Source organism: Thermobia domestica, chromosome 9, assembly GCF_964235325.1.
Source record: "Thermobia domestica chromosome 9, izTheDome1.hap1.1, whole genome shotgun sequence".
In the NCBI taxonomy this organism is placed as follows: domain Eukaryota; kingdom Metazoa; phylum Arthropoda; class Insecta; order Zygentoma; family Lepismatidae; genus Thermobia; species Thermobia domestica.
In genome coordinates, this window is record NC_137462.1 from 178185938 (window position 1) to 178200891 (window position 14954).

Consider the following 14954-nt stretch of genomic DNA (forward strand, 5'->3'; position numbering starts at 1 on the left):
AAATGATTTTGTCACTGGATGTGGCATTGGAGGAATGGAATCTTTGTCACTGAAACAGGTACGGAATCGGTGTTTTTGTTCCTCCTGTTGAGAATATTGTTTTGGTGTTTTAACGCTTGGGTGGCACTATTGTCTCCTGTGTTGTGGTTGGTTTTGTTCATGTCGCTGATTGGTTGTTATGTATTCTTGACTGATCATGCTGTATGTTTGAATGTTTTACGTTGAAGATGTGTCAAGTGTGTTAAGTGAAGTCAGTTCCGATGTCGTTTCGTTCTTTTGATGGTGTCCAGGATTTAAATTCACTATTTTCGAGTTTCTTTAACATGTTTGTGATACTGAAGTGAATTCGGCAGACGCAAGTTTAATGTCGGTCGACAATGTGCCGTAGTCAGAAGCAGGGGTGCCCATCCCCCCCAAAGCTGATGGCGCACTCCCCCCCAAAACTCTTAATCTCTTCCGTCCTCAAAACTCAAGTCCTCTAAAAACAATTGCCCAGTGTAGCAGTAGTTTTTATAGTACTAGTAATTGTTATTTTTGTTGTTGTTTTTATTTCCTGTAGTAGTATTATAGAATGCTTGTAGTAGTAGTAGGGACAGTAGTAATTATAAAAGTGGCATTACTTTTATTAGTAGTCTTGGTAGTGTACAATACTAAATATGTTCTATAAGGATATTGAAGGGTAGGCCTATAAAAACTTATACACACTGTGTATGCCACAGGTATTCTTTTTTTACAATTAATAGTATTATTTTTTTCTTTACAAAATATTGATATAATTCCCTTGTACATGAAAAGTAAGACGCAAGTTACAAGTTATTGAGTTTGATACTAAAAGAAAATGTTATCCTCGAAATTAGCCTACAAAAAGAAGTGATATCCAACAAAAAAACATTTCTGTAAAAGAGCCAAGTACGAGTGGCCTTAAAAAGAATTGAAATCACAAAAATAGGCTCCAAGTTCTGGCGGACAACAGTTACAAACACTCACTGGCTCACTTCAAATTTAGATTTGAAACTTGGCTGTTGTCTGTATGGTTACCACTAGCTCACAATTATGTCAAACTACTTTATAATTTTCAACAGACAACATAGGCAAGTTTCAAATCTAAATTTGAAAGTGATTCCTTGAGTGTTTGTAACTGTTGTTCACCAGAACTTGGCGCCATCCTTTCATATAGCAACTTGCGCAGTACTTCATTCATAGAGTTTCTAAGCAGGGGGGTAGGGGGATTCATTCTCGAGATAAAAAAAAAATCGCATCGTGTTCCAATGTTATTCTGACGACAGCAAAATTACTTATTCGACATTAGAGTAAAATTCTTCCCCAATTTTTTTATTCCCCCCAATTTTTTTCTCGATGGCACAACTTGCGCCATTCAACCCTCCTGTGGGCGGCCCTTCTCTCTTAAAACGAACCAACCTTTCCTTTCATACGGCTACTTGCACGGTACTTCATTCATCGAGTATCGAAGCAGGGGGTACGGGGGTTCACCCCGGAAAATTTTTGAAAATTAGCTTCTCAAAATCGTGTTTTAATGCTATTCCGACAGTAAAATTGCTAGTTCGAAAGTAGAGTCAAATCCCCCCCAAAATTTTTCTCAATGGCGCACCTTGCGCCATACATCCCCCCTGTGGGCGGCCCTGGTCAGAAGTGGATAGTGGGTGGTATTTGCTGTGAAGCTAATGAAAAATTTTTGAGTGAGTGTAGCGAAAACTCTCGCAGTGCTGATTCCCTTTTAGAAATTATTTCTAAGCATGTACATCCAGACACGTTATTATTACTGATTGTTGAAAGGCGTACGTGGGTTTGGATAAGGGCTCATATGACTGTGAACATTGATCGTCATGCTACATTGATTTATAATTAGCGGTGTTTTTTTTTCTTTCTTTCATTTTTTCCTTCTTACGTTAGATTTATAGTAGTGGTTTTATTATTTGTTGTTTTTACTGGTTCTTGAGCGGGGAGTTTGGGGGACTGTAGCCCCCCCCCCCATTTAGATCTGAAAATTGATAGTCACCGCTTCACCTGAATTGATTTCTCGGAATAGTTTAGGGTCAATTTTCAACGATATTTCCATTATTCGTAGCAATTCAAGAGTATATTTTTGGTGAAATCTATTGTCGTTGTTGTCATATATATATTAGGGATGGCCAAAATTTTCCGGAATCGGAAAATTTACTTTCCGGAATTCAGAAAAAATCCGGATTTCGGAAAAATTCCGACATTCGGAAAAAATCCGGAATTTTTCCGATTTTACTTTCCGGATTCCAGAAAGTAAAAATTCTGGAATTGGCCATCCCCAGCTAGTAGCTGTTAAAAGAAAAACAAAATACTATAATGAATAGGCCTATATATACTTGTATTAGTTTCTTGTAGTTGGATATGTCTTTATCACTTACGTAGACAATTGCTACTCCACTTATTTACTGCTTTATGAGGAAGGTCTTATTTTCACACACAAAAAAGTCGCCAGTATGTCTCAAACATTATCGTGTTCCCACCTGCAGCTGCTCCAAAGCGCTTCAAACTACTTTTTAACCAGACGAAAAGCAGTGAAGGAAAAGAAATCTCAACAAATATTATAATAACGTTCGCTTATTGTCAACATACCTATGTACAGTAAATACAAATTTATAATTTTTGACTTTACGAAGTATACAATGTAATTGTTCAATAATTAACATAAGCAGGCATTCATTAATTTATATTAATATAATAATTAATAAAACTAATAAGCGGGTGATTGATGACTCAGTGGTAGAGTTTTCATCTATGGTATTCTAACCCAAGACATGTGGGTTTTGGATGGCTAATTTTGTGTTCGAAAATTTTCCCGGTTGTACTCTTGGTTCCCTTTCTTGTATTTGTTCCATCATCACTCATTAACGAATTTAATTTATCTAAACTCTATAGCCATATATTCATTCTGTCTGTCAGTGAACAGTCTCAAGAACTATCTGATGGATTACCATCAATTTTGGCCACGATGTACAGAGTCAATAGTTAAGAATCGAGTTCCCTGATGAATGTAATATTCAAACCGGAAGCGGTACAAATCAACCATTTCCGGTTTTAACGTTAATCATTATATAGTAAATACGGTAATAGATAGCGAGAAGCGGTTTCTAGTAATCGACATGTATAACATTCATGTAGATAGAATGTTACCCAATTTGTGCATCTGAAATAATGAGTTTAGGTGTTTAGAGAGCATTTTCCGCCTTAGAAAATGTGTGCTTGGTAAAGAATGTAGAGAATTAGCTGAGTCAGGCATGTAGCTAGAATATGGTAATAGGAGGGGGGGGGTCTGTTACGAAATACTGTGGTTATTTACCAGGGGCTCAATCATTCTAAACTATTTTATTGGCAACATATATTGGTTCGTTTAGCCAAGATTTCTAATGGGGGGGATGATATGAAATACTGTGGTTACACACCAGGGGCTCAATCAATCTAAATATTTTACTGACAACATACCCATATTGATTGGTTTGGACAATGAAATGAGGATATGTTAGTAAGTATTTTAATAAGAAGCCATGAAGAAATCTCGAGTAAAAGAATATTAAAAAGTATTGAAAAAGATATAGTCTTCCGAGGTCATTCGAACGGTGTCGAGAATTTTGCGCCTGGGAAATTTGCGCCCTACCTCAAGAACAGGGAAAATTACGCCTGCGATGTACCTCCCCCGGGAAGTTTGAGCCCTGCGAAATAAAAGAACCTATTCGAGCTTACGCATTTGCTCGGAGGGGCTGACATTACAGCATAACACAATCTTCCCCCAACGGCCATGCCATTTGTGATTTATTTTCATTGTGGCTATATAAGGGGAGAATAAACTTCAATATAAGCCAAAAGAACACATCGGATCAACGCAATCACTGCTTCTTCCAGAGATGATTTTGGGGGAACACTGGCTTCCCCAGAGCACTCAGAGTGCCCCCTCGGAGGAGACCAAAATAATACGCCTATAATATAATAATAAATAGAATAGTACCACCAATGACCCCCCTCCGGAATACTAAGTGTGCCCCCCGGAACATTTTTTCTGAAAGAACGACTGAACGCAATTGTGTGTTTGAAGTGTAATTCCAGCAAGTAAACACATTGTACATAGTTTTCTTGATAATATTATTGAACTGATTTTACATTCACTTTACAATTTCTTTTCTATATTTTGTGTCCTGAAAAGCCAAACAACTCGCAAGGATTGTGAACAGAGATATCTGGGTAGAGCCAAACAGCCTTTTGTAGATTAAATTATACCCTTTGATTATATTAATAAATAATTATATATCAGTCATTTATACTTTTATTGTAAATTTTGTAGTATAGTGAAAAATTGTATTTGTATGGATTGCCCTTTAGTGAACTAAAATTGTATTTTTTTTTTTCATTTGTTCGGAATATTATAACGGATGGAGTAACTCACTGAGACGATGAAAGGCAAGCCTAGTTCAAGTGTGAGTGGAAGTTACTTTACACAATACAAAAATAAATTGAATTGTAGGGCGCAAACATCCCAGTGCAAATATATAGCCGGCGCATTTTTTCCTCTTTTTGGGGTAGGGCGGAAACATCCCAGTGCAAATATATTGAGGGCGCATTTTTCCCTATTTCTGTGGTAGGGCGCAAATTTCCCGGGCGCAAAATTCTCGCATTCAAGGAAAATATAATGTTCATGAAGTTGACAAGCCACTTATGTCAGACCCCAATTTCGACTTTAAACATCGCTAGTGCTAAGTTAGTGTTCGATAGTGACGCAAATCGTTAGTATTCCACAGATAACGTGTGCTTTTTAAATAATGGATATAGGTCTTCTAACTGCATGCCAACACGCCCACTTCTATGAATCATCTCAAAAATGAGGTTAACCGTTAGAGCAAGTAAATGCTCATTAGTGCCATTAATTAGCCAAACGAACATGATAACACCCACGCTCTTTGCTAGAGTCTCAATGCGTCCCTATATTCTCGCGAACATAATGCGCAATGTGGATGTCCCCTGACGTGCCCAAGTTAGTTACTTTTTTTTTTTTTTTTTGCAACTATTGTTTATCTGTTACTTATTGCTAGTCTGCAGAGTATTCCTTACATTAATATGCCATTGTCCTTGATATCATTGCGTATTTACAAGCAGTTTGTTATTACTGTTAGAAAATATCAAAAAACAACAAATAAAATCTACTACTTAACGGTTCATATTTTTCTTTTACAGTACATAAACGATTAATAATAATAATCCAGCATAAAAGTTATCAATTGCATCACACTGGCAACAAGCGACGCATATTTTAACTTCATAAAAATTCGTTTCTCACGATTTTCTGGAAAACTACGTATGATAACATCTTCATTATGTCAAGTTGTTTATCTCAGTGTGATATATGTCTTACCTCTGGACAATATCACAGTAAAACAAAAATTAAATATTAGGAGTACACCGTACTTTTGGACTACATCTCATTAACCATGGAAAGATTGATTAGTGTATTTAAGTAAGTAGATGTAAGTTTCAGCTTAACTTGCATCATGCATTCTTAGGATTACAAAAAGGAAATTTGTTCGTTTGCATTTGAACAAAATTCTTAGGATTACAAAAAGAAAAAATATTTTTTCTGAATTCGGTAATTTTTCCGAATTCCGGAATTTTCCGATTTTACTTTCCGGAATCCAGAAAGTAAAAATTCCGGAACTAGCCATCCCTAATATATATATATATATATATATATATATATATATATATATATATACATATATATCTTAGTTTGCTGGTGCGAAGTTAGATTACGATTCTTATTAGGTGGTCTGCAGAATTTGTCCAGAATTTACTTTTCGATTGCTTTGATTGATGGGATCATTTTTGGAAATTGATCTCTGAACTGTTGGGAACTGATCTCTAAATCGGTTCCAATGAATGTTAGGCATAAAGTGCACTCTTACCGAAACATTTTCTAAGCCGCGTGACTTTCACTTGCTGACTTCTCTACAACGAGACATGAACAAAACACAAGTTAAAATCTCCGTCTTGTTGGTACTATTTGTAATGAGACAATTAGTCCCGTATTGAGGGATGTCAGTTTAATCTACCATTTTGACTTTCAGTTTTATAACAATGTATGTTAGAGAGGAATAGGAATTATTAAGTTTTGCCACGGACTACTGAAATTGAGCAGAACACGGTAAATGTAAAACCTTAAAAATAAAGAAATAGATAACCAATTGCACATGTTTGTGAGCATCGTAGTCATGGTATGAATCTATTATGAAAGCAAGTAACCAAATGTCATCTAACTTATATATATAGACATTCTCGTTACGCATATGCTCAATGTCATTGACGCGCCTACTCCCTATGAACGTATAGAACTGGCAGAGTCTTAAAAACCTTAGTGGGTGGTAATCGGAACTGTCCGAACAATCATATCCTCTTACTAGTGACAGTGTAACTTAACTTATGTTCAACAACGTTGCCATAGCTTTGGTCCCCATTACACTGTGATTAATGGCTTACACATGTGAATTCTTTCTTTCTATATAGAGAAGGGGGAAATAAACAAACACTGACCAACTTGCCTGCATATATAGATCATTCCTTCTCAATGGAAAAAGAAATATTCTGTTGAAAGCAGGTTCAAAGTGTCAAATAACAAAGCAACATCAAGCATTCGGAGTTTCCAGACTACCGTCAAATGGGGCTACTTTGATACAAAAAAAAACACATGTTCTTAAATATTTTGTAAACAACATACTGTAAGCCCAATGTTATATTTTTAAAACCATGGCACAAAAGAGTACTATCACTCTGTTGATAACCATTGTTGTCAGATAATGTCTTCAGCTAAAAAAAATATGAAATACGAGTGTTCAAAGTAGCCCCATAAATGGGGCTACTTTGAACATAATGTTAATTGTTATTATAAAATTCTTCCTATAAGCCCTATGGTATTCTTTGATATTGAGTTTAAAAGAAGCGAGTTTTATGAACATTTTGGTATATATTACATAGTTGTGCGATTTTCCTAACGGTCTACAGAAAATATTTTTAAAATGTACTTACCCAATATTTCTTAAAGGTTGATGTCCATCGTATCACTATTGCAAATTGAATATTTAAAACTTTAAAAGGTCTCTCTTGTAGTAAGAGGTTCGTATGTTCATATGAATCTAACAGAGACGTTTTTAAAGATACGCAAATATTTTTTTCGGTACGATGGATAAGCACTATTTACACTATACAGGATGGTAAGAAACTATTTGTATACGATTGGAACATGCTTGGCCTTATTGCAAATTGAGACTTTCAAAAGAGATGCCACCAAACTTAAGAAGCCCTCGATTGCTAAGAATGGGCTCTGGTAACATCAGAACAATGTGTTTTGCACAAACCATATCACTGTCTACATTTTCGGGTCAATAGAATGTCATACTGGTACCTGTTTTATTAATGCGCGTAAACTTGACTTTCCAATTGCAGCTCTCTTTGTCTATGACTTGCCCAGTATAATGCCATTTACCTTTCTTTAGAATATACCGTACTATTACCCACGAACTGATTTTTAGACCCACCAAAATCAGCTGTTCATAGTAGCCCCATTTTTTACCTAAAATGACATGTGGTTTTCAAAAATTCACCAAAATTTGAATATAGGATAGACAACAATAGAACCTATTGGAATCGGTAGATAATGACTGAGATTTCATCAGTAACACTGATTTAGGCAGTTACTGCTTTAAAGCAGAGTTCCAGAGACACAATTTTCTGGTCGACGAAAAATTAGAAAAAAACATCGCTTCATATTTAATTTTTTTTCTCATACATCATTGTTAGTCAAGTTTATAGATTTGTCATGGTTGAATTCAGAACATTCCAAACTACTACTTGCAATATTCAAATGAGCCGCAAATGACTTTTCAGGGCATGAAAATTTTGATTGAAACATTTTCCCAGTTTTGTTCAAAGAAGCCCCCATGTTCATAGTAGCCCCATTTGACGGTACTTTTTTCTTCGCCAAAACATTTAAGACATTCCATTCCTTATTCATGTAACGGAGGAGATCAGCTTTTGCTCACCCCTATTTTCGCTGAGAGCTGCCGTCCAGTTCGAATTTTGTTCCTCTCCAAAGGAAGAAGGAAAATTTTTCCACTCAAAGTGTCAAATAACAAAACAACACAAACCATTCGGAGTTTCTACGCTACTTTTTTTTCTTTTCTTTTTCGCCAAAACCTTTCTCAAGTGACAGAGAGGAATACGCACTCCTCTGGTCGAGAATTGTCAGCTAGCTAGAATTTCTTGGCAACACCGGATTTCGGAGAAAGTATCTGTTTCACTACCATGTAGTAGGAGAAGAAGGTTAATAGGTCAATTTTCCATACCTCCCCCCAAGGTTTTTAAGATGTTTCTAAAAGTTTACCACTACGCGAAACCAATAGCTTCACGCGGCATTGACTCGGTTAGATAACATTCATGCTAATTAGTGGCCACCTAGAGTAGGTTGGTGTTTTCTACACGTTTTTATAGGATATGTCTGGATGCATAGCAAAACAGTGAAGTCCTCCTAAAGTGAATCTGCACCGAGGAAAGAATCTCCACTGAGGAGAAACACTTTAAAAGATAGTGAATGTTCTCATAACTGACGAAGTTTGAATGAATAATGTGGACTTATACATACGTCGTTTGTAATAGGTCATATGTAAGCGGAAATGCGAAAACTAATATAAAATACATGTTTTGGGTTCTGCATAGATTATTTCTTCTATATATGTGCAGTTCGGTAAACTCTTTGAAGTTCTTCTTCTGGAACTGTTACAACAGTATCCTTTCCTCCCTTCATATTTCTTGTGACCGCATTTTCGGGGTTGCAATGTCTCAACACCCACTGTGTCTATCTCTCAGTCTCTCTCCCAATACTATCGCTAATGCCAAACAGGGGTGAACAGTATATGACCGATTCCATTTCAAATCGTCAGGCAAACCACAATTGGTCCCCATCATAGTCTCAGATTTCATTTATTTTTCTTATATGGGATCTATATGCAATATTATTAGACCCATATTTTTAATTTCTGCTGAAAAAAAATTTTCCTTCGATATACAGCCTTTTAAAATGGCTGCCCTCCTCTCGGATTGCTCGAAAAATTGAAAAACGTGTCAAATTAAAAGTTTTGTTGTAGAGAAACGAGTGTACTTAGTAACATGTGGGGACAATTGTGCTTCATGTGATGTTTGCAATCATTAATGAATACCAAATATTAAATAAAAACCACGTAGTGTCATTTGGAAACAAATAAAAATTCTACCAAGTTGGGAACACTGGCAACCGAATTGCAACGCACGTAAAAATCATCATATTGATACAAAGAAACTTTCTGAACTTTATCAAAGCTTTAACACACAGTTTCTGATTTAACGCGAAACATATATTTTATATTCTATTGCCCCGAACCGATTCTGGGTTCCGAGTTGGAAACACTGTAACTCGAAAACGAAGTTGAATCCCGACTCATGTTTATGGGAACTTTTCTACTGGATTTGATGTCAGGATTCATCTCTCAAAATTTTCATATTCCCTTTCAAATCGCCTTGTGTATAGGACCTAAATGTCCATAAGAATTATTTACATTTCAAGTATAAAAATCGAAATTTCAATAATTAATTGCGAATGTTAGGGGCTACAGCCGCATGAACGGTTAACGGATATTAAATACTTATTACTTCTCCAATACATGTAAAAAATTCAGATTTTTAAAAAATGGGTTTTTTGAGAAAATGGCGTCCAAACATGGCGTCTTAATGAAATTTTCAGCTTTTCATCATGCTATAACGTGGGATGTAATAATCAGAAACGTAAGTCCTTCGCATTTTCAAGAGACCTTATGGAGTAGATTTCGATGCTATAAGCAGATGGTTGATATTGCTGGTGAGGACAGAAAAAAAGATGTTTGAAGTTAGCCAAAATTTCATCAAAGTTGGCAACATTGCGAGTGAATTCCGCGATTCCTATTGGACCAATAATCGAATTTTGGCCCTCCACCGAAACATACAACTTTATACTCTTCCTGCTATTGCGATTATGTTACTAAGTACACCCGTTTCTCTACAATATTTTTTTTTTTTTTAATTTGACACGTTTTTCAGTTTTTCGAGCAATCCGAGAGCAGAGCAGCAATTTTGGAAGGCCGTATAGCAAAGAAGAAGTTTTTTTCAGCAAAAAGAAAAAATATGGGTCTAATAATTGTGTATGTAGTTTCTTATTTTAAAAAATAAGCTGAATCTGAGACAGTCGTGTGGATCACCCTGGACGATTTGAAATGGAGTCACTCATATATAACTACATAAGAAAACTATATATGTTGAAGAGCAATCTTGACTGAAGGGATAGCGTTTGGAACTGTGGCAACTAAATGTCCACATGGAGTTGACAAGCTGCTATCAAATGCTGGAAATGAGAGTTCTGGTTGGCCATTTAGTTATTTGGGGTGTTTTCCACAAGTTCCCGCGAACGTTGATTTATTTATGGCACTAGCTACCACATGTAGAATGCGGCATCCTTTATATACAAACTGCACATGTATAGAGAAAATAAACTTGTGAAAGTGGCAATGACAGTAACTAGTTAAGTGTCAGTTGTACTAGTTCTTTTTGATGAATATGCTAGTTTGTTCATCCTGCCATACACACGTAAAAATGAGTTATATCAATATCAACAAACTCATATATATTTCTCAACTAGCTGTGTTTCAACTTTATGTATTGATCACCTAATCCCAAGTTTAAATTAAATTTCTTGCTTATGCTTTCATTTTTATCTGCTTTAATTTTCGATTACTTCCCTTCTGAAATACTACATTGATGTCCATTTTGACTTTGCAATGGAAAGATCGAAGGCTCATAAGAGACTTATATATGAATCAACAAGTAAGTGTTAGAATAGGAGAAGAAATAACAGGGGAGAATACAACTGGAAGGACAGTTCGACAGCAATGCTGCCTCTCACCAACATTATTTAATATCTATTTAGAAGGGAGAGTGTCTCCATAATGAAGACGGCATTTCGATAAGAGGTAGAATAATTAGATGTATACGGTTTGGAGATGTTATGGCACTTGTAGTGCAATCTGAATAAAAATCAATACGATGTTAGGAAATTTGAGGAAGGGCTGTGAAGAATATGGGGTGGAAATAAATGTTAGAAACACATAAGCCATGGTGATTGGAACGACGCAGACGGTGTCAAATATAGAAATACGGCGGGAGAAAATATTAGTGGTTTCCGATACCCAGGTAATATTATCAATAATGATATGAAATGCAAAAGGCAAGGATAGGAATGGCGAAAGAAGCTTTCAGGAGGAAGAAGAAAAGTCTGTTTTGGGGGGGTCTTTGAATAAAAAGTGGGTTAATTGCCGCAGATGGCGGCCGTGAAAAATAAAATTTACGGAGAAATAAACAGAATCACACGAAATGTGATACATCTAATGAGAGTAACAAACGTTAGAAACGTCATCACTGTAGGATGATTAATAACTGAGAAAATGTAGGTTAAAGTGTGGACTGTGTGTGTTCGCGGATTGTTGCGATATGAGGCGAGGAGGCAGTATAGCATAATCTGACAGTGTTTCAAATCCATTGTATTATTAACTTACGACATGTATGCTGCTGTAATGAAGAGAAATACAAAAATGTAGAGGGAAAACTAGTAAGACAAAAATGTTGTGAACTGGGACACAATTTTGGGTAGTATCCTATGGTATAGGGGCATAAATGTGTGAAATCCATGGAAGAAGTTTTGTATTTGATTTTACGGGTTGTACAATACGGTAGAAGTACGAAATGGAAAGTGTGTTCTGAAACTGCGACAAACAATGCATATGTTTTATGTCGTATGAAATGTTTTTCCGCTATCCTCATTTTATGTGTATACTACTATTGCTGACGTGCCTGCTCCCTACGGATGAATTCCATCGCCTGCGGTCAGGCACCCTGCTGCGCTCCTGCCCTGACTCGGTTAGAAAGCATTCGTGCTTTTTAGTGGTCACATAGCACAAGTTAGTACATGCTTAATGCACTGTAGTTGTTATACCACATATCCACACACTATATTTACAATCAGTCGTCGTGCAGTCAATCAGCACCTATTAATAGAGCTCCTTCTTCACGAAATACTTTCTAAGACAGTAAGGGTATGTGATGCTGAAAGAAAATTCATTTTTCATGAATGTAAGTATTTCTCCATTGAATGGATAGGACGCAGGAAAGAAGTATTTTCGTATGCGTTTTGTAATTTTTAATGCCCTATGGACATGTCTTTGATAGGCGGCTGCACGCCCAAACGCCCCTGGAACACGTACAAACGAGGGATATCATTTACGAATTTTTAGTGCAGTTTCGAAGCTATATCCTTCATCACAGTGAAAAGTAATAGAGCTCGATTAAATATTGACTTGAGTGATAGCAACGCAATACTTTCCCATCAATGTGTGACAAAAGACAAAGAAATGACGTAACGTCAATATATTTAATTCTTCATGAAGTAAATTTGCAAAGCGAGAAAAATTTTGGGTTGCACTGGGATTGCAGTTGGGAAGACACGATATGTAATCGGCCCCATTGTTTTAGTCATTAATCCGGCAACGGTCGACACGTGAGCGCAGCGCTCACTCTGGCATATGTTTTCGTTTCAAATCCGCCCTAGTGGGGTCACACACATGAGGCGCCGTCTCTTGATATGTCTTGTGTATAAGAATGAAGTGTAATCTTTTCATTCTCTTCCTTTGTAGTAGCACTGGACTTATAAAAGTGACAATGCGTAATTTGTAAGCGCCACGCTCACCTGTCGACCGACGGCGTGAGTGATTTTTCTGAGATCATGGACAATAACAAGGAGCAGATTCAGCTATGGGTTGCTAAATAAACAAACAAACTGTACGATATGCTGCCTCTGAAGTGCCAATCTGTAGGAAACACAATGTCAGCATCTGCTGGAAGTGTAATGGGTGACATCAAGACAGTGATGAGACATGGAAAAGAACTGTGTCTTATTGAAATACCTACTGTAGTACCAAGAGACATAAGTAGAGTGTTTACACTAAGATATTTATACCTTTAATTTCATTAAACATTTTCCAACTCAAAATATGTATAGTATGAACATATGAAGAGCATATACTGAAAACTCGCTATAATTATATAAATATGTTTTTAAGAAAATGTAATCCTTATGTGATAATGATAATTAACTAATTGTATTGTTCATGGAATAACAGAAATTGATTTCATAAAAACTTTGATAATAAAAATAGATATAATTTATAATAAGAAATTGTTTTGTATAAACGCATTATAATTTTATTTTAATAATAATAATACTAATAATAAATCACAAAATGTCAACATATGGAAATGTGTTTAAAATAAATCCCATGTAAAGTCATAAACAGCCATAGAAACGATTATAGTGTAAGTGAGCGCCGCGCTCACCTGTCGACCGCTCGCGTCACAAATCAACACTCGACCGTTCCCGGGTTAAGAAGTATTGTCCAATTTGCAACACTAAAGAGTCCCACCAAAATAGACCTACTAATTTTGCACAGTACAAGTAATACTATATTTATACATACAGGTGTAGAAAAGAGAAAAAAAGAAGCATGAAAAAAATGTGATTAACAGTGAATGTCAGCAATGGAACAGGGGTAATTGTACCGGTAGATAAGGTATATGAAAGAATAGAGAAGTTGTAACACAACCTTAAAAACAGATTCATGAGAATCTTGCCCGGGGCCGCCATCTGCGGCAGTATAGCCTAACAAGTTTAGAAAAAGGGCATTTATTCCGAAGTTGGGCGTCCGCTTTCGCCACGTTTTTTCGCTGTTATCTCCTTTGCACACTTTATGCAATTTGTTACTAGGTTCATTAATCCGTGCTCTTCACAAACTTTTAAAAGATTTTGTTCGTTATGAACGTATTGCTTCACAAATGTTAAAACTGTTACTTCATTGCCCTTGTACATTCGCCATGTTGACAACATAAATTCCCATTTCTTTCCCACAATGCAACTGTTTTGTTACCTTGTGCCAAGTAGTTCCCTCCGCTCGCCGTATAGTCCCGTTTACAATCGCTTATATATTACAACTAAACAGATTTTTCGAGACTCTTATATATTATCAAGCACACAAACGATCAAATTATCCATATCTTTCCTGTAAATTTTAAAAATTTTTGCTGGAAACGGACGCCCAACTTTGGAACTTAACCCAGAAAAAGTCTCATAAAATGTTTCGTTTGGATTATTGTACTGTATGGGGCAGAAACATGCACAATACGCAAAAAAAAATGAAAAACGACTGGAAGTTTCGAAGTGTGGGCGTCAGAAATGGCAGGGCAGGAGGAACAGTTTTAAAAACTGTTTGGGATACTGATTGGGGCACTGGCTAAGGAACTGTTCCATTAGGGACGTGTGAGAGTGTATGGTGGTTGGAAAGAGAGAGGGAGGCCAAGGAGGCATAATTGATGGGCGATATCAAAAAGAAAAATTATACGTAAAGATAAAGAGGTTAGCAGGAGACAGTCAAGCATAGAAGCTTCCCAGATGCGGCAAGTGACCTACCAATAATATCACAACCCTATGATGATGATTGTATGTATCAACTGTCAATGAGTACTCGCAATCGTCAAAAATATTTACTTCATTCAGTTATATTAATTAAGTAACTTCTTACGGTTTTAATATTACCCTGTTGAAACAACTACTGGCCAATGTCACCATGAATTTAACCACAGGATGATTGATTCATTCAACTGAAATCAAAAGATTCCACTGATAACATTATTTACTATATTACATTCAAACTTACATTTTCTTTAAATTGGAGCCTGCGACCCCAATCTGTACCGTCAAGTGTATTTGTACGTAAATATCTCTGAGTATATAAGACGAAAACAAAATATAACAAAAG

General features: G+C 36.2%; 1 protein-coding gene across 6 annotated transcripts in view; it reads right to left on the reverse strand.

Annotated features, from left to right (window-relative positions):
- The window catches only part of Klc (kinesin light chain), a 244533-nt gene that overhangs the window by 229269 nt on the left and 310 nt on the right, over window positions 1-14954 (reverse strand). Inside the window, exon 1 of one of the 6 annotated variants that reach the window (XM_081725513.1) lies at window positions 14853-14871. The exons of the other annotated variants lie outside the window; for them this stretch is intronic. The gene's annotated coding sequence lies outside the window, so the exon portion shown is untranslated. Of the gene's footprint in view, window positions 1-14852; window positions 14872-14954 lie in introns of those variants that run through there. 6 annotated transcript variants of the gene reach the window in all.